This window comes from Trachemys scripta, chromosome 24 (genome assembly GCF_013100865.1).
Source record: "Trachemys scripta elegans isolate TJP31775 chromosome 24, CAS_Tse_1.0, whole genome shotgun sequence".
NCBI lineage: Eukaryota > Metazoa > Chordata > Testudines > Emydidae > Trachemys > Trachemys scripta.
The window spans coordinates 7,923,149-7,944,107 of record NC_048321.1 but is presented as its reverse complement, the minus strand read 5'-3'; positions in this window follow the sequence as shown (position 1 = coordinate 7,944,107).

The following is a 20,959-nucleotide window of genomic DNA, read 5'->3' as shown; positions in this document are numbered from 1 at the left end:
CATCCTACTCCCAGCTCTACTGCTGGGTGAGCTTGGGCAAGTCACTCTCTGCCTCAGTTTCCCCAGCTGTGAAATGGGGAAAAAGATACTGATCTTCTCCGTAAACCACTTGGAGATCTACTGATGAAAAGTGCTCTGTAAGAGCTAGATATTATGATACTATGACTAGCTACTCTCTGGTTTATAAGGCATTGCACACTACTGTGGAATGTTTGTATTGGTATTAGGTTTTCTGGTTCTGGAGTGATTGCATGGACATTGTTTTCATTGTATAGCTAAGGGACTGTCTGACCAAGGTTGCCAGTGGCGGCTCTGATGGCCCTCAGAGCAAGCCTGCATGCTCATGTCTCTGTTATACTGTATCCCATGCTCTTGAGGTCAAATTCCAGTCCTGCGCTTCATGCCACATCAATGCCATGGGCAAATTGAGGAACCAAGGGCTACACAGAGCATGGCTGTAGTGAATGGGTTTGCAACTGAAGGATTGTAACTCCCAAAAGACAAACCCAACAATCATCCAGGGAAGGGAATCAGTCTCCTGTTCTTACTGAACTGCCACTGAAATCAGTGCAAACTATTCTGGGGTATGTTGGGAGAATAGGGGACCTTATAGTTTCCCCCCCACCTTCCTCTGTAGCATGGTTCGCCTGCAGGGATCATCCATACATCTCAGCTAATCAATTCCCTGCCATTACAAGAGCTTGGGGTACTGGGGGCACCTTGGCCCCAGTCATTCTCTGCCTGTGATGCAGTTTTGTTTCCTGCAGACTGGAATGTTTTGGTCTAACTAAAATCTTTGGGAGCAGCACAAGGGTAACTGGGTGAAATGTGATATACAGGAGGTCAGACCAGATGATCTATCTGATGGTCCCTTCTGGCCTTAAACTCAAGGAGCCTGTGAAACAGCAGGGTGAGGAAATACGGCTTGACTCCCACGACCCAAAATGTTCGGTGAATAACGCGGTGGCCGTGGTGCCCTGATTCTCCATTGCCTGCACCGTGTGTGATTCACCCCTGTGCCAAGTGGGCGTACAACGCTACCGAATCAGAACAACAGCGTTTGCACCCACTTTACACTGGTCTAAATGGGGTGCAGGATGATGGGGGGGGAATCAGGCTTGGGGGCTTCAAAGCTCGTTTTTCACTCAGCGCGGTACGCCCATCTGTCAGCTCTGCACTCAGCCAGCTGAGACGAGCTCGTGTTTAGCTTGAGCTAAAAAGACAGAGCAGAAGGCTTAGCTTTAAAATTCCTCTGTGGCTTTATTTCATGAATTCACTTAGTTTAAAAAAATGGGTCCGGAATCGCCCCCGGCACCGGGCAGCCACATATCCCTGGCTCTAATTGCCAGCAAATTGTCATTAAGACTGAAAAAAAGGGGTCATGAAGAATGGCAGCATGGAAAACGCTCCATGAAGGGGTCTTTTATAGCCTTGCTCCCCACCCACTAAGATCAAATCAAGGGGAGAATATGCCCAGAAGCCAATCACTTTTTTTTTTTTTGCATGCCTCTTACTTAAATCTTGCTGCTGGCTCCTTGATTTTCACTGCACCTGCCAAAACCCAGTCACACTGCAATGAAATCATCGCGATAGATGGCAGGCACTGCTGCACCTCCTGGGCTCGGCAGGTGAAGGACACCTCGAATGGTACATTCAGGAGCTCTGCAGTCGTGTTCCACCTGTATGTACCTGGGCATTCAGCACAGCGGGTGGGTTCTCCCTGAAAAGAGCAAGATGGCTAGGTATAGTCAAAGGGTTAAAAAGAAATGGGTAATCAATGTTTTTATTAAGTTGGATTTAAAAAACGAGATCCACGTTGCATAGAGCCCTTCATGCCAAGCCTGAGCTGGCTAAAATGGCATAGCCCAAGGAGAGCACTTGACAGGCGTACCACCAAACCACAGCAGATGCCTATGGCTCCAATGAGCACAGCAGTGCAGCGACAGCATGGGCCCTTTGGTTGTCTCTCCAGGGAGTGGAGGCATCTGGAGGGTTGGTTTGGAACTGGGGAAAATGCAGCCCCTGAAAAATTTCACACCCTGAGCACTGCACTTAGGTCAACCTCACCCCCAGTGTAGAAGCAGTTGGGTCGACAGAAGAATTCTGCCATCTGGTGAAATCCATGTCTTTTTGCGTATGTTTTAAGAAAGCATTGCAGACGCTAAGATTGTTTTCGGCACAAAATTCAAGACGTCTTGTGCCACTGTCTGTCATTGTTCCAGTTTTATGTGGGCCGATGACTTTCCCAACCTCTTCTTTCACTTCTGATCTGGGCATTAAAATCTCCCATAACCAGGACAAGATCGTGGTTTGGTATTTCTTTCATTACATCGTTCAATTCTGCATAGAACCGCTCTTTGTCCTCTTCATCTGCATCGTTTGTTGGAGCCTATGCCTGGACTATGGTGCACTTAATGTGCCGAGAGTGGAATCTAGCTGCCAGTAGCTTATCTGATATTGGCTGCCAATTCATAAGTGATTTCTTTGCAGCGCTATTCCTGATGATTCCTACACCTCTCTCATGTTCGGTTCCACCTGAATATAACACTGTTTTTTCTCCAGATGTTATCATACCTTGCTCTTTCCATCTAACTTCACAAAGTCCTAGGATGTCAATTTTATATCTATCCATTTCTTTGATTACCTGTGCTAATTTTCCTGCACTATTCAGAGTTCGTACATTCCAAGTAGCTATGGATGTACTCTTTTTGGCCATCAGAATTTGGACCATCGAGTGGGTGACTTCCCGATGGATTTGATCATCCACTGTCATAACACTTTCCATCCTCCTCAGGCTGTGATTTTTGGTTTATGTGGTTTATGTGAGTAGTTTCTGTAGCTAGAACTTTTTTTTTTTTTACGGTGACGGGAAGCCGCCCCATCAACCAACTCTCCTCCTTTTTGATCCAGGTTTCGGAACCTCCTCCTTTTTGATCTGGGCTTGGGACCGGCACTGGCGGAGTTGTATTATATTATATATAAACAAAAAGTTGTTTCAGACTGAAATATTGAAATTTTTCATTCCAAACATGTCAAATCAGGATGTTTTGCTATTGTCAGAACTTTTTCCCACCCTGTTTTTTCCCCCCAAAACGAAATTCCAGAAAAATCAATTCCATTTTGCGGGAACCTCCTATTCCAGTGGAATAGGGTTCTATCAGAATTTGTCTGCCCAGCTCTCATGACAAGGAATAGGCCATCTGGCTGTTCCTCTGTTTACATCTCCCCAGCTCTCTGCAGAACTACTCTGTCTCACAGTTCCCCTTTGCAGTGCGACAGCTACTAGTCACCAAACCACCCGCTCCCCAGCTACTCTCGTTCTCTGCTCAAAGCTTTAAAAAACAAACCACCAGAGACCACGGTACTCCTCAGCAATGAAAATCACCAGACCACGGGGCTTTCCTGTGCAGCGCAGCTGGGAAGAGTGTTATGGCAGAGCAGTGACTCTCAAGCTCTGTTCTCACTTCGAAATCTTACCCCCTAGCCTCCATTCCACCAGCGTGTTTGTCGGGTCACGAGGGAAGGCATTAAGTGGGCAAGGCAGACTTAAACACTGGGACTGTTGCATGCATCTTGTTGCTACTGTCTAAGGGAATTGGCTTAGTAGCTAGCAGGCTGGACTAGGAGTCTGAAACCTTAGTTCTATTCCGGGCTCTGCTGCTGCGTGACCTTGGGCCAGTCACGTCACTGCTGTGCCTCCGTTCCCCTCCCCCACCCTGTGCAAAAAGATCATTGTAAACCTGACTCTCCTTGGTAAAGCGTGTTGAGAACTGCTGTGAAGAGCTAGGGATTACTGATGTATACGACCGAGGGCCTAGAGGGCCCACCCCAGATCAGGCCCCCATTGTGCCTGGTGCTGCTCAGACCCAGGTAGTTCCTGCTCCAAAGAACCCCCCGTGTGAACAGACAAGGGGTGGGATGGGGAAACTGAGGCACAAAGAGGGGTTTATACCACCTCTGTTCAGTTGAGGTCTAGATGGCATGGAGGTGAAAACACCAGTACACTAGTGCTGGCACCACCAATGCTAGAGCAACAGTGGGAGATTTTTAAAAGGCTAGTGTAGACGAGGCTCTGTTGTGGTTTTGTATCAAGTGGGTTTCACTGAGTTTAGCAATACGCCAGACCTGGGCTTGTCTAAAACTTGTCCCCCAGGCTGGCTTGATACTCTGCCCCGATCTCGCCTGAAACCCAGCCCTGGGCTTGTTCAGAAGGTCTTAACTTCAACAAAGTTGAACCCAAGTTCAGGGCTCGTAACAAAACCCAGAATCTGGGATGTCCTCACCCAGCCATGCCTGTGGTGCCCTCAGAGAACTGCCTGTCCTTAAACCAGTTCCCTAGGAATGGTTCCAGTTTGCCTAAATCTCCTCCTCTGTGCAGTCTATCCTTTTATTTCAGAGAATTGCTCCCTGTATTTCTTTTTCAGGGAAATATTTCTCTCCCCTCCCCCCCACACTCCTAAACACTCACATCCCTCCAAAAAAATCCCTCTTAAACCCAGTGGAGTACAGATACATCCCTATTTTGGCCTCTCCAAATGTCTCTGTCTAGTGGGAATGAACAAACCCAAATACCCCACAGCCAGTAAACAAGATGCCAACTTTTCTCCTTCCTCTGCCAGCAGACTGGGCCCCTCTGATTCTTGCAGACTCCTATTCCTAGCAACCTTGGTGGAGGATTATTTATTTATTTTTGTTTAACTCTCTCAATAGTAGGTTGGACACTGCCAGTCCAGGCAGGCGCCAAACCCCTAAGTGATTAGTTTAGCTTTCTGCTCATATGCGCCTCCTCCTCTGCTAAACTGACATTGAATTTAAATTTGCAAGCTGGGAAATAAGCGATGGTCCCATTCCCCCTCCCAATAAACACTGACTGGCTCTCCAGAGGACTGGGAGATGGTTTGTAGCTGAGCTGTAGGAAACCACAGTGGAACAAAAGGCTGCTGGAGGAACAGAACACAGGGACGAGGATGATTATGATACAAATGGGGTGGGGGAGCCACTGGGGGGTGAGAGAGAAGAGCTTTTGGAGAAGGCAATAGGACTCTTTAAAAGCAACGAAACGAGAATACAAATAAGCACCAGCGCCAGAGGAGAAGCGGGATAATCAGCAGGAGGCACGTGGATCTCTCCCAAGCTGGGTTGAGAAGGGAAGAGAAAGCGAAGGTGTCATAGACCATTTCCGTCATCGCTCTCATGGTTAGAGAAACAGAGGGAAACTGAGTGCAGTGGGCAAAGCCAGTGCTGGGCTAAGAGTATATTCCAAGCAGTTGAGACACCTGTCCGCAGATCTATTAGGGCAGGGCCCAAGGGCTAAGTTTGGTCCCATTTCAGCAGTCCACCCCTCGTCAGCAATTCACTCTCAGGTGCTTTGCTGAACAGGGATGCGCTTAATCACCTGCTTAAGTGTTTTACTGAACCAGGCCCCTCAAATGGAGCCTGCAGCTGCTCCTGTCGGATCCCAGGAAAGCCAGTACAATGCTGAATGGCCAGTAGTTCTGTCACAGAGTGTGGGGGCATCAGGGCCCTGCACTCCCCACTTCCTCCGATTCACCGTGACTCTCAGCCAGCCAGTAAAACAGAAGGTTTATTAGATGACAGGAACACAGACCAAAACAGAGCTTGTAGGTACAGGCAACAGAACCCCCCTCGGTCAGGTCCATCTTGGGAGGCAGGGAGGTTAGACCCCAGCCCTGGGGCTCCCTCCGTTTCCCCAGCCAGCTCCAAACTGACACTCTCCAGCCCCTCCTCTGGCCTTTTTCTCTTTCCCGGCCACCTGATCTCTTTGTTCTCCAACATCTTCAGTTGGCATCTTTGCAGGGGAGGGGCCCAGGCCATCATCTGCAGGAGACAGGGCGTCGACCATTCTTTGTGCAGACTCCTGCACACCCCTGCCCTTTAGGGCTCTGCAACAATCACACACCCTTATCCCACCACCTAGATATTTAAGAAATGCAGAGGAGAAACTGAGGCACCCACACAGTATTCAGAGAAAACATTAAGAACATTCCCACTTCGTCACAGGTTCTTATTCCTGCTGAACTCCTCCAATGAGCCGTTTCTGTTCATCCGTCAAGTGCTGATGGTGCTCAGGGCCATGTGAGTTTTATTTATTTGTTACAAAAACAGAGGCAGATTGAGGTCATGACGAATTGCCACCACAGCCCCGGGCACTGCAAATTTCCAGCAGCCCCTCTTACGGGTTGCAAACTCATGATCTGACTTCACCTGGTAAATAAAGAGACCGATTCTTTTAGTTACGATGTAGCAGCTGCTCTGAAAGCAATGGGCTGGATTCTCAGCTGGTGCACCGCGGGCTTCCATGCAGCCATGCCACTTTATATCAGCTGGGGAATCTGGCCCCAGATTGTTTTAAGAGTGGTGCATCCAGATAGAAAACTATTAGCATTCTGAGTGTGTGGGGGGAGAGGAACAGACCCCTCCCTGCAAACATTCCCCTAGTACTGCCACCTAAACTGAGGTTAGAGATGGACCCGCAGCACACAGTGTTTCATTAGCTGTGAGGGATGCAGTAGGCAGGCGGAATTGTAGGTAAGATCTTTGTTGAGCATACCACAAGGCCAATGTTACATGCATAAAGGCCAGTGTTTGTCCAGTCGTACTCTGGCCACCTGTTTGAACCACCAAATAGGGTCCCTCCTGGAACTGGACCCTCTATCTCCAGTCCCACTCATCATAGGCCACACAGAGAAAATTCTGATCTAAACTAAGTTTGGGGGGGATATAACTGGGTTTCGGTTCCAGGACTTAGGCCTGGTCTACACTAGGCGTTTATGTCGAAGTTAGCGCCGTTACATCGAATTAACCCTGCACCCGTCCACACCGCGAAGGTATTTAGTTCGACATAGAGGTCTCTTTAATTCGACTTCTGTACTCCTCCCCGACGAGGGGAGTAGCGCTAAATTCGACATGGCCATGTCGAATTAGGCTAGGTGTGGATGGAAATCGACGCTAATAGCTCCAGGAGCTATCCCACAGTGCACCACTCTGTTGACGCTCTGGACAGCAGTAAGAGCTCGGATGTTCTGAACTGCCACACAGGAAAAGCCCCGGGAAAATTTGAATTTGAATTCCTTTTCCTGTCTGGCCAGTTTGAATCTCATTTCCTGTCTGGACATCGTGGCGAGCTCAGCAGCACTGGCAACGATGCAGAGCTCTCCAGCACTGATGGCAGTGCAATCTCAGAATAGAAAGAGGGCCCCAGCATGGACTGATCGGGAAGTCTTGGATCTCATCGCTGTGTGGGGCGATGAGTCCGTGCTTTCCGAGCTGCGATCCAAAAGACGGAATGCAAAGATCTATGAGAAGATCTCTAAAGACATGGCAGAGAGAGGATACAGCCGGGATGTAACGCAGTGCCGCGTGAAAATCAAGGAGCTGAGGCAAGGCTACCAGAAGACCAAAGAGGCAAATGGACGCTCCGGATCCCATCCCCAGACATCCCGTTTCTACGAGGCACTGCATTCCATCCTCGGTGCGGCCGCCACCACTACCCCACCACTGACTGTGGACTCTGAGGATGGGATAGTGTCCACGGCCGGATCCTCGGACATGTTAGCGGACGGGGAAGATGAGGAAGGAGATGAGGAGGACGAGGCAGTCGACAGCGCTCACAACGCTGATTTCCCCGACAGCCAGGATCTCTTCATCACCCTTACAGAGATCCCCTACCAACCCTCCCCAGCCGTTACCCCGGACACAGAATCTGGTGAAGGATCATCCAGTAAGTGTTGTAAACATCTAAACATTTATTTGTAACAGAACATGATTATTAACAATTTAAAAAATGGGTTTCTCATGATTAGTTTGATTAACTTAACGGTTCAGTCATGGGCAGTGCAACTATTTGAAAAAAATCTGCAGGTAATTTGAAATCCGCTGCATTAGGTTCTTGGGGAGAGCGGCCTTATTGGGTCCTCCGTAGTAGGACACGTTGCCGCGCCACGAGACTAGCAAGTACTCCGGAATCATTGCTTGGCACAGCATGGCGGCATACGGCCCTGGTCTTTGAAGGCTTTCCCGGAGCATTCTCTGTCTGTCGCTCTCAGAGATCCTCATGAGGGTGATGTCGCTCATGATGACCTGCTTTGAATGAGGTAGGGGAATGTTAGTGTTGGGACTGCTTTACCGTTCCTTTACAGAACTGTAACCGCTGGTTTGCAGCCACGCGGTGGAGGCGGGAGAGGGTCAGCCGAAAGGGATCGTTCCCGGGGACAGCCGCGAGGGTGTGGGACAGGAGCAGACTTCCTGCTTGCCGGATTGCTGGCAGCAGGGACCGACATTGATTTCAATGTGAAATGAGGCCATTGCTAATATTAAAGTTTTAAGCTGCCACGAATCTACGGCTTACCATGTCTGCGTGCAAGAGCAATTCCGTTGTCCTGACACGGTTCTCAAAAGTGCTCTGCAAAACCCCAGACACTGAATGCGAAGGCCGAGAATTCGACCTTGTGCTGAGTGCGCATGTGATAGGTGCTGTGCATGGTCCTGTTCACAGAGAAAGACTATGTTCTTTGTTCACAACTACATTTATCTTTCTGAGGAATTCACTCCCTTTTTCCCATTCCCACAGCCCCATCTGTGACTGTCTCACAACCTAGCCTGTCATCACACTCCCAGAGGCTAGGGAGGATTAGGCATAAGAAGAAGAGGACACGGGAGGACATGTTCTCAGAGCTTATAGCCTGCTCCCGAGCCCAGGCAGCACAGCAGACCCAGTGGCGGGAGAACTTGTCCCAAATGCACCAAGCCAACATGGATCGGGAGGAGAGGTGGCGTCAGGAAGACCAGCAGGCGACTCAAACCCTGCTTGGACTACTGAGGGAGCAAACGGACACGCTCCGGCGCCTTGTGGATGTTCTGCAGGAACGGAGGCAGGAGGACAGAGCCCCGCTGCAGTCCATCTCTAACCGCCCTCCCCCGCCACCAAGTCCCATACTCCCTTCACCCAAAGTGCACAGAAGGAGAGGCGGCAGAGTCCCTGCTAACTCTCACTCCACCCCTGCAGAGAGCTCGAGCAGCAGAAGGCTCTCATTCCCCAAAGTTTGACAAGTTCTTTCCTTCCCGCCTGACACAAGCCCCCGTCCAAGTTTCACTTCCCAGTCCCATGTGTAGTTGATAATAAAAAATATGTTTCTGTTAACTACTGTTTCCATCATGTTCTTTTGGAGGAGGGGGGGAAAGGGGGTTGGTAATTGGACAGGACAGTCACCTTTGGCAGGGTACATAGTCGGGGGCAGGCACAGCAGCAGGGCACATACATAGTGCAGTGATGCAGTGACTACTTACCCTGGTTAGTCTGGGAGGTTCTTTTCATGTTATGTGGTGGGGGGTGGGTTGCTCTGTGACTTTGTGGCAGGGGAGGGCAGTTAGAGATCTTAAGCGGCGGTCCTTAGGCAGGATCACAGAGCCACACAGCAGGGGATCTGTAACCGTCCCCCCCCTGCCACAAAGTCACATAGACCCCCCATACACACAGTCCCTATCAGGAGGGGTGACAGGCTCCGTTGAAAGAACCATCCCACCGCAGCGGAGCCTGTCAGTCCTTGAGTTTAGAAGCTGCATTCGCGCGACTACACTACACCCGCTCCGCACCACAGTCTGCGTCCCAGTTTTTAAAAATTCCCGCGAAAACAGTATTAAAGAAAACGGTGTGCTTTAACAAAGTAGAACTATTTTTATTTTGAAACGTGTGTTGGAAGTGGGGTGAAGGCTTCTCTGTACACAAAATTAGAAAGTCACAGGTTACCCTGCTCACTCAGGAACTTTGCTTTCAAAGCCTCCCGGATGCACAGCGCTTCCCGCTGGTCTCTTCTAATCGCCCGGCTGTCTGGCTGTGAGTAATCAGCAGCCAGGCTAATTTCCTCAACCTCCCACCCCGCCATAAAGGTCTCCCCCTTGCTCTCACAGAGATTGTGGAGCACACAGCAAGCTGCTATAACAATGGGGATATTGGTTTCGCTGAGATCACAGCGAGTCAGCAAGCTTCTCCATCTCCCCTTGAGACGGCCAAAAGCACACTCCACCACCATTCTGCACTTGCTCAGCCGGTAGTTGAAGAGTTCTTTTTCAGTGTCCAGGGCACCTGTATAGGGCTTCATGAGCCAGGGCATTAGCGGGTAGGCTGGGTCCCCGAGGATGACTATAGGCATCTCCACATCCCCAACAGTTATTTTGTGGTCCGGGAAGTAAATACCTTGCTGCAGCCGTCTAAACAGACCAGAGTTCCTGAAAACACGAGCGTCATGAACCTTGCCCGGCCATCCGACATTGATGTTGGTAAAACGTCCCCTGTGGTCCACCAGTGCTTGCAGCACCATTGAAAAGTAGCCCTTTCTGTTAATGTACTGGCTGGCCTGGTGGTCCGGTGCCAGGATAGGGATGTGAGGTCCATCTATGGCCCCACCGCAGTTTGGGAATCCCATCGCTGCGAAGCCATCTATGATCGCCTCCAAGTTTCCCAGGGTCACTACCTTTGGCAGCAGTACATCAACGATTGCCTTGGCTACTTGCATCACAACAACCCCCACGGTAGATTTGCCCACCCCAAACTGGCTCGCGACTGACCGGTAGCAGTCAGGCGTTGCAAGCTTCCAGAGGGCTATGGCCACTCGCTTCTGGACAGTCAGGGCTGGTCGCATCCGGGTGTCATTGCGCTTCAGGGCAGGGGACAGCAACTCACAAAGTTCAAGGAAAGTTCCCTTCCGCATGCGGAAGTTTCGCAGCCACTGTGATTCATCCCAGACCTGCAGCACTATGCGGTCCCACCACTCAGTGCTTGTTTCCCGTGCCCAGAATCGCCGTTCCACGGCATCAACATGACCCATTGCCACCGTGATGTCCTCGGCGCTGGGTCCCCTGCTTTCTGAGAGGTCTGTGCTACTCTCAGACTTCAGGCCATCACCGCGTTGACGTAGCCTCCTCGCCTGACTTTTCTGCATCTGCCTCAGGGCAACCTGTATGATAAGCTGCGAGGCGTTGAGAGCGGCCACAACTGCAGCGATGGTTGCAGCGGGCTCCATGCTCACAGTGCTGTGGCGTCCGCGCTGTCAATGACTTGAAAAGTGCGCGAAATGATTTCCCGCCGGCGCTTTCAGGGAGGGAGGGAGGGCGGGAGTGAGTGATGGATGAATGACGACAGTTACCCAAAAGCACCCTCGACACATTTTTTTACCCAGAAGGCATTGGTGGCTCGACCCAGAATTCCAATGGGCAGCGGGGACTGCGGGAACTGTGGGATAGCTGCCCACAGTGCACCGCTTCCAATGTCGACGCTTTCCCCGTTAGTGTGGACTCACAAAGTCGAATTACTGTCCTTAGTGTGGACACACACGTTCGACTTTGCAATATCGATTCCAAATATTCGATTTAAGTAAAATCGAACTACTCTCGTAGTGTAGACAAGGCCTTAGACTCAGCACATTATAGAAGCAGAGACCAGTTACAAAGCTTAGATCCCATTGGAACTTCTTCACAGTGCAAGAAAACTTGGATATTGGGATTTGATTCAGACCCATCTCTAATAAAAGTACCACCTGATCTCTCTTTCCTGGGCATAACTTCCATTTTTAGAGTGTTCTGTATTATAAAGAAGCTTTTTCCTTTTTCACTCTACTGTTAACAGACAAGTGTATTTTTGTATATCCAATACTTGAAGGAATCAGATACCACTTTCTACATCTCATCTTGATCCCTGCTATTGTAATTAAAATTCTGCTGACTTCCTTCCCCGATGTATTTCCCATCTCTCATCTGCTGCCCTACACTCACGTGCGTGAGAACTGAGACGGTGAATGAAAATCAGTCCCTCACGATTACGATACCTTGTGCCTAAAGAACCTCATGGTTCTGCCCCCAACTCAAGTAGCAAGTCCTGGCTAAGAGAGAAGAGTGGGATTTTCAAAGGAGGCAAACGGGAAATTAAGGAGGGATTTTCCAAACTGTCTAAGTGATTTAGGAGCACAAATCCTATTGAAAATCAAGTCATTGAGGCCCAGCTCCTCAAAAGGTATCTAGGTACCTAACTCAGTGGAAGTTAGGTGCCTAAATACTATAAAGGGTCTGGGCCTTAGGCACTTAGGAAAATTTCACCACTTACTCCCTTAGTTGTCTTGGAAAACCGCATCTTAAGAGTGCATTGTATCCAGGGGCCTTAAAGGTGCTACAACCTTTTGCTACAGCCACTCAATGAAGTATTTACAAATGTGATACGATTCTATTTGCAGTGTTGCTGTTGCTGTGTAGGTCCCAGGGTATGAGAGAGACAAGTTGAGTAAGGTGCTCTCTGTTATCGGACCAACTTCTATTGGTGAGAGAGACAAGCTTTTGAGCTTACACAGAGCTCTTCTTCAGGTCTGAAGCTCAAAAGTTTGTCGCTTTCACCAACAGAAGTAGGGTCGGTAACAGATAGTACCTCATCCAAGTTGTGTCTCTCTAACAGAATTATATTGTTGCTTGATTGGTCAATTGTTTTCTTTTCTCCCCATCTGTATTTTGTGTTTAAAGTTCTCCTTCTTCCTCTCCGCTTTTTTTGTGTTCCTTTCGGAAAACAATCTGCACTGATTTTTATGTAAAATAAACCTCCCACATGTACAGACTCTGGGACATTGCTCCAATCTGTTGCAGCTCTGTTTACTTTGATTGATTTTAAGGCTGTGACAAAAAAAATAAAATAAAATGAAAATTTAAAAACAAAAAAACCGAGAAGAGTCTTTTTTTATGAGTTTTACTTCACTAGTACAGATGCTTCTTTCCAGGTAGAATAATACTTTGAGCATCTGTAGCATCTTTCCATATGGATGGATCGAATTCTTTCCCAGGAGCGTTTCTCAGTTATAGCACTTTGTTTTGGAACAGGTAATTAGACAGAGGGCATTATAACAAAGCAGAATGCACAGTATTGCTTACAAAGGGAGACATGGGCAATGATCTGGAATCTACCTCTGTACAGCCACACGCCCCATATCATGGAGGTTAACCTTTCGGAATCCAGCTTTTCAAAAAAATTAGGCCAAATGGAGCCCTGTGGTAACTCCCTTCTCAGCCTGAAGTCAGAGGCTGTGACGCGCTGCAGATCTCGACTAATGGTGAACGCAAGCAATAAGCCAGTTCTAGTCACCCATCTGTGCCGATGCAAGTAATGAGGTGTTTATTTGTGGTGTCAGACCAAAAAAATCAGGTGCAGCCCTTTGCAACCCAGAACGTCTCCAACGAGATGTCGGTGTTTGGGTGCCCCTCCAGAAGCTCCTTTTGAGGCACGTTTGCATGCCAATAACGTAGAGCATGTGAAACAAACTTGATTTCTGCAGTCATAGAATCATAGCATTGTTGGGCTGGAAGGGACCTCAAGAAATCCACTAGTCTACCCCCTTCACTCCACCCCCCCGCGCTGAGGGAGGATCAAGTAAACCTAGACCATCCCTGGCAGGTGTTTGTCCCACCTGTTCTTAAAAACCTCCAATGACGGGGATGCCGCCACCTCCCTCGGTAATGTATTCCAGTGCTTAACTCTCCTTGTAGTTGTACCATGTAGATGGAAAGATATCCAATGACTGAGCAGAGCGAGGAGAAGAACGGCTTGGCAATAAGGCCTTATTCAGAAGCGCACTAGGTGAATTCCCCAGCCCCTGCTGACCAATTGGTAATAATAAACATGGAGACTGGTTTTCATCTAACAAGCGGTTTGCTGAGCACTGCAGCCTGCCCTGCGCTCCTAAAGGGCTCCAGGTCCATTGTTTGTGAACCCATAACTTACCGAATCCCCAAAGACCTCTGAGAGAGACCAGAAGAGAGTTCTTTTCACTGGCAGGGGGGGCAGACTGAGTCAAGCAGTACCCATACAATAGAGGGAGCTGACGATATCTGAGCCTCCTTCTGAAGCCTGCTGTGAATCTGCTTTGATACCACTTGCCTTTTAGAGGTTCCAGCATGGCATTGTACAGCAGCCAGATTTGGGCTTGGACCAAACACTTAGATTGTTTGCTGTTCCTGTCTGTTGTGTTTGTACAGCACCTTGTGTTTGGTCCAGGGCGAGGGCTGCTGGGTGCTACTGCAGGACGAGTACATACTCGTGGACTATAGAGGGGTCAACTCACCACTGGCACATGACCTTGTGGCTAGCTGCGGGATAGCAGACTCCTCCAGCACTCCTGGTGATGGTCGTGATGGGCCTGTGGTGGTCCTCCTCATCTTGCAACTCAGCAGGTCACAGTTTGGGCCCGCAGCGATCACCATTTTCTGCAACCTTTGCCTTTTAACTGCCCAGGGTTTTCTCTCCCTCCAGTGGCCTTCCCAGGCTTCCTTTCCAGGTCTTCCCCTCCCTCTTCCCTACTCCTTCCTCAGGCCTTCTTGTTGGACCTCAGCCTAATGCCTGCAAAGTTCGTTCTTGTTCTTATTTCAGAGCAAGGGGTTCCTCCTAGCTGTGGCTCCCAGCTTCAGGCCTCTCTCAGCCTTTAGACCAAGAGAGGAAACTCCCTCCCAGGTAATTCTCACCTGGCCTTTCAGAGAATCATAGAATACTAGAGTTGGAAGAGACCTCAGGAGGTCATCTAGTCCAATCCTCTGGACCAACACCAACTAAATCATCCCAGCCAGGGCTTTGTCAAGCCAGGCCTTAAAAACCTCTAAGGAAGGAGATTCCACCACCTCCCTAGGTAACCCATTCCACTGCTTCACCACCCTCCTAGTGAAATAGTGTTTCCGGATATCCAACCTAGACCTCCCCCACTTCCCTATGCTCCTTCCTTTATGAAGCCCCAACTCCTCCTGAGCTGGGTTTGATTGCCAATTATGTCTCACACCCCTCCACAGGTGCCACGCGGTGGGCTAATTGGCTCCAGTTAACCCATGCTTAGCCAGTGTGGGGTTTATACACCACATCCCATGGACCAAAATCCAAGACTGAGCACTTCCAAACTCTGGGAAACCTGAGCCATGATTGGAATTGTGCAAAATGGTCATCTCTTTGCAATGGGCTTCACCCAAACCGTGCACCACTGGGCTGCTTGAAATCCGGATCCAACTCTGGTGGCTTGAGCCCATCTCTGCTCAGTAGGTGGCAGAGCCTTTGCTGCCTGGAGTGGTTGTTTCCCTCTCGTAGCTTTCACTACATCTCACCCACCACCGCCGCGGCTGCTGCTTTCAAACGAGGCAGGAACACAATTAAGAAAAAGAATTTGGGATCTTTAACAGCCACAGAGAGTACCTAGAAGATGCTGGGTTTGGGGACCCTCACCCAACCAAATGCATGATATCCAAATGCTGGCTCAACGACTGGCCTCAAATTCATGGGTTCAGGGAGTGTTCGTATTTCAAAGACAGAGCTGATTCGCTAATGGCTTCTCCATTGGGAAGTCTGCTGGGTTTTTGGCCGGAGGCCCGGAAGGGGTGCAGAAAGGAACACAGAATTTGAATGGAGCAGGCCCCTTTGAGGCATGGAAACCCTCAAAATGCACCCCGTCGCTCTTCAGGGACAGAGCAATAATTTCCCTCCACTCGGCCGTGCTGTCCAAGCTCTGCGTGCGTTTATACTTACTGGGGGAAATCCAGCACGGCAGCAACAGCGAGAGCAGCAAAAAAAAAGAAAATCCATCACTAAAAAATAAAAGCCCGTGACAGTGCTGCTATGACTGGAAGCTTTTAAAAACCAGCTCCGTTTCACGCTGGAGATTTGCAAAGCAGCAGGTTGGTAGGCTAGTTGCTCGCTCATTGCTGCATGGAAGGTCATCGGCGGCGTCTGGTAATGCTTCTATACCTGGTGAGCCTGAGAGCACCATTGACCAGCCTTTCAGACAGGATTCATTAACTCCACAGAGGAAGGGATTGTGTGTAGGGAGTGAGGAGGGGGGGTTTAGAGGGGGGAGGTTACTAGAGGGCAGACAGTAGCTGGGAGCTCAGTTAGGACTTATAGTGTCTATTTCCATCCTTTGCAGCTAATCTCACTCGGGGTTTCGATTGGAAGCACAGCACAGAACCGTTGCAGGGAGCGATACCCACAGGGAGCAATACTCCATTTTCTTCTGTTTTACGAACAAAGCCCGCTTTGACTAGTCCTGCTGGAATCACCAGCAAGGAAGCCGGGACTTCTTTGCTTTGGGCGGGTTTAGTACTTGTCGAAAGCGCGGGATTGACAGCTCTGGGGGCAGACCTTCTCTGCCCACCCGCGCAATACGTAGCCTTCAGGCCGCAGCACAAACTCATATGCTGCCCCGTTACCGATGGGTCATGGCCTGGCTCCCACTAATCACCTCTGCTTTTAAGAAGGCTCCATCTCTATCCAGCGCAGTCTCTCTCCAGGCCTTGGCCTCTCTGATAATGCCTCCAGCCAGGAGACAAGCTAATACCAATTGTGATTTAGTGATAGAAACCTGCTTGAGAACCAACAACTTATTTCACATAAGCCACCAAGCAGCCATCAGACGGCAGCATTTTTCATTACCTACTGGCTTTTACTTTTTAAATTGTAAGTTCAAGGACAGGCCTGTCTCTCACTCCGTGTCTGTACAGCGTCTGACACAATGCGATCTTGATCGCAGATGGGGCCTCAAAGCACTGTCATAAGTTAAATTGTGATGTTGGCATTACGCCATACAACTATCATAGAATCATAGAATATCAGGGTTGGAAGGGACCTCAAGAGGTCATCTAGTCCAAGCCCCTGCTCAAAGCAGGACCAATCCCCAACTAAATCATCCCAGCCAGGGCTTTGTCAAGCCGGGCCTTAAAAACTTCCAAGGAAGGAGACTCCACCACCTCCCTAGGTAACGCATTCCAGTGCTTCACCACCCTCCTAGTGAAATAGTGTTTCCTAATATCCAACCTGGACCTCCCCCACTGCAACTTGAGACCATTGCTCCTTGTTCTGTCATCTGCCACCACTGAGAACAGCCGAGCTCCATCCCCTTTGGAACCCCACTTCAGGTAGTTGAAGGCTGCTATCAAATCCCCCCTCATTCTTCTCTTCTGGAGACTAAACAATCCCAGTTCCCTCAGCCTCTCCTCATAAGTCATGTGCTCCAGACCCCTAATCATTTTTGTTGCCCTCTGCTGGACTCTTTCCAATTTTTCCACATCCTTCTTGTAGTGTGGGACCCAAAACTGGACACAGTATTCCAGATGAGGCCTCACCAATGTCGAATAAAGGGGAACGATCACGTTCCTCGATCTGCTGGCAATGCCCCTACTTATACAGCCCAAAATGCTGTTAGCCTTTTTGGCAACAAGGGCACACTGTTGACTCATATCCAGCTTCTCGTCCACTGTGACCCCTAGGTCCTTTTCTGCAGAACTGCTACTTAGCCATTCGGTCCCTAGTCTGTAGCAGTGCATGGGATTCTTCCGTCCTAAGTGCAGGACTCTGCACTTGTCCTTGTTGAACCTCATCAGGTTTTTTTGGCTCAATGCTCTAATTTGTCTAGGTCCCTCTGTATCCGATCCCTACCCTCTAGTGTATCTACCACGCCTCCTAGTTTAGTGTCATCTGCAAACTTGCTGAGAGTGCAGTCCACACCATCCTCCAGATCATTAATAAAGATATTAAACAAAACCGGCCCCAGGACCGACCCTTGGGGCACTCCGCTTGAAACCGGCTGCCCACTAGACATGGAGCCATTGATCACTACCCGTTGAGCCCGACGATCTAGCCAGCTTTCTATCCACCTTACAGTCCATTCATCCAGCCCATACTTCTTTAACTTGGCGGCAAGAATACTGTGGGAGACCGTATCAAAAGCTTTGCTAAAGTCAAGGAATAACACATCCACTGCTTTCCCCTCATCCACAGAGCCAGTTATCTCATCATAGAAGGCAATTAGGTTAGTCAGGCACGACTTCCCCTTGGTGAATCCATGCTGACTGTTCCTGATCACTTTCCTCTCCTCTAAGTGTTTCATAATTGATTCCTTGAGGACCTGCTCCATGATATCACAGACATTCAAGCTGGAAAAGACCTATCCGGCAGACACACAGATACCAGGATGATGAAGGCCACAGTATAAGAACCTGAACAGAACAGATACCAGTATTAGCTCATCTTTTCCATCTTCCAGGGGTAACTAATCCTGGCAGTCTACTCTCCAGTGCCTTGTCCACTCCTGTTAGATGACTCAAGCCATGGAGTTTTCACTTCTTCTTTTGGGAGATCACTCCATAATAATAATACCATAGATAAAGTACGCAGAATATTTCTGAATCACTCATATAATAGTCTGTAGCACTTCACAGGACTGTCATGGGAACTGGCCCTTGGAGAGATCATGCATCCAGGCTCCCTGTGACAGGCCAAATACAGAGTAAAATAATCTCTCTACTCCTACTCGAGATTCCCCTATTTAGGCATCCAAGGATTGCATTAACCCTGTGAGCTCACATCAGCTGATCATCCACCACGATCCTAAATCTTTTTCAGAGTCACTGCTTCCCATGACAGACAGGGTCCCCCATCCTGTAAGTATGGCCTGCATTCTTTGCTCTGAGATGTATACATTTACATTGAGCCATATTAAAATGCATATTGTTTGCTCGCGCCCAGTTTACCAAGCAATCCACATCGCTCTGTACCAGTGACGTGCCCTCTTCATTATTTACCACTCTCCCAATTTTTCTGTCCTCTGCAAGCTTTACCAGTGATGATTTTATGTCTTCCTCCGGGTCACTGATAAAAATGTTAAAACACAGAGAGAAAATCCTGAGACAAGCACTCCTCAGGGGAGCTGGGTAAGAAGCTATTTCCCACGATGTCTCCCTAAAGAGCAAAGGCTCCCAGAGAGATGAACAGCCCACAGAGCACAAAGAGAAAGCGTTCCAGAGGGGAGAGACTACAAAGCTGTCCAGGCAGGGAGGCCTGAGACATACCCTGGAAAGAGACTGCAGAACTCCAGGCCCTGGAGAAGCATGGGTCTTATAGCGGAAGGAGAAGGCGCATTATTCACTTTCTACAAGCCTCACTGAACTTAATGAAAGCCCACTAGGGGAAACAGAGGCAAAGACATAACTGCAGTTCCACACCAGACAGCCAGGGGGTGCTCCAGAGGTAAGTCCTCGCCATTACAAAGAGAGGGTCTGTTCTCAGCTACCCCAGAGTAAGGGCTTCATTCCAAGTCCATTGAAGTCAATTGGAATCTTTCCTTATATACATATGACAGCCAAACAGTTCCATTACAATCATCTAGTCCGGTGCATAACGCAGGCCAGTGAGTTTCATCCAATGAGTCCTACCTCAAGTTTAATAACTTGTAGTTGAGACCCAGATACAAAGCCCAGGTTCCAAACTCCATGAATGGGCCTTTCACTTCATTGGACTCAGAGGAGTTACTCTAAGGTTACACCTGTGTGACCAGGAGCGAGATTTGGTCCATCGTAACCGCTTTAGCAGTAAGTGGCAGTTTTCATAAAGAAGCTGCTTAGGCTGTTTTTACAGGTAGCATTTACACAAACTGAGATATGAAGAACCTATGGTAATAACGGATATTGCGTAGACAGAAACATGTTTTACCTATGAATTGCTGGGTCGATTTCTATGCTTGCTCTTAGAGACATAAAAAAACAACAATATTTTCTCAACTATCAGATTTAGCTAAAAACATTCACCAGATGTAGGAGCCAGGATGTAGGATTTACATCCCGCCCCCCCTCCGGTTACAAATCTGAGTCTAGTTTTATTAATCCTGCTGCAGATTTACAAATCCTATTAGAGATTTACAAATCACACCAATCTACCCTAAATGAAAAGTCCTGATTTGCAAATCCACGCTTTACACTTAGGATGCAAGGCCATGTTGCAATAAATAACCTAGTTTATAAACCCCGTTCTCATATTTTTCTCTCAGATGCCCCAGTTCTGAGCTGTCTTTTAAGACGCATACCTTGGCAACAAGGGGAGAAAGTGGCTTTAAACCACCTTATCTAGCTATCCATCCAGCCCCATACACATCCCGCTAGCTAGTTAGTTTTATGCTGATGCTCATCACCGTAGAAGCTGAGTGCCTTGGCACATGGAACGGACAGCAATTGCAATGTCCCTACTGGATTTCATGGAGCTTTTGCACGTCTTCATTTTGGGGGTAAAACAATCAGCTTCCCTGTAGTTCCTTCAAGATGGTGAGCTACTAAACAGCACAGTGAGCAAAAACTGACCACAGGGCACATGTGACTGCAGCGGGTCTGTCGCCACCTAACTGGAATTCACTGCATGAAAGGGGGTTCCTAGTGGTGGGAGAACCTCAAAAGGTTCAGAGGTCAGGTCTGATATGGATAAGCACTCAGAAATCTGGGAGTCTGCGCAACAGACTTCTCAGGTTTCCCCATTCTTCCTGCATCAAGATGATCTGGAGATACTGGAGGAATGAATTCGGTCCCCATGGCATTTCAGTGCTTTGGATCCCGCATAGAACGCAGGAGCACTAAAATGAAAAATAACCGAAAGTCATCTCTGCTGCTTTGATTGCTGCAGCACTAGCATTCAAAAATCATGAGCCAGGCCCCCAAAAATCATGAGATATGATTTTAAGCCATTTTTTAAAAAACAACAACTTCTGAATTCTTTATATTTGTCTCCTGGTGTCAGAGCCTTTAGGGGTCACATTCTCTATCTTTTCTCTGCAACTGTGAGGGCCAGAACTTACGGGTGTTTTTCAAGTGAAAGCTGAGATTCTCCCAACATCACCTGACTCCAGGAGCCTGGGTCTTTAAGAAAAAAGCATGAAATATTGTGCCAGTTGGCAACACTAAGTACGACTGGGACCTCTCCTGCCTCCAACCCACGCAAGCCTAAATCCCCTTCCTAACCATGCTGACCACATTGTCCCCATCCTTTGAATCACTGAACTGGCTTCCAGGGTTTCTGCTTTCAAGACCTCTCTGCAGCTCCATTGCAGCCTCTTGTTATTCCATCCCAAGCTGTCTTCTTAACCACCCCACCCCATTTTGTTTCCGCCTGGTTCTGAGC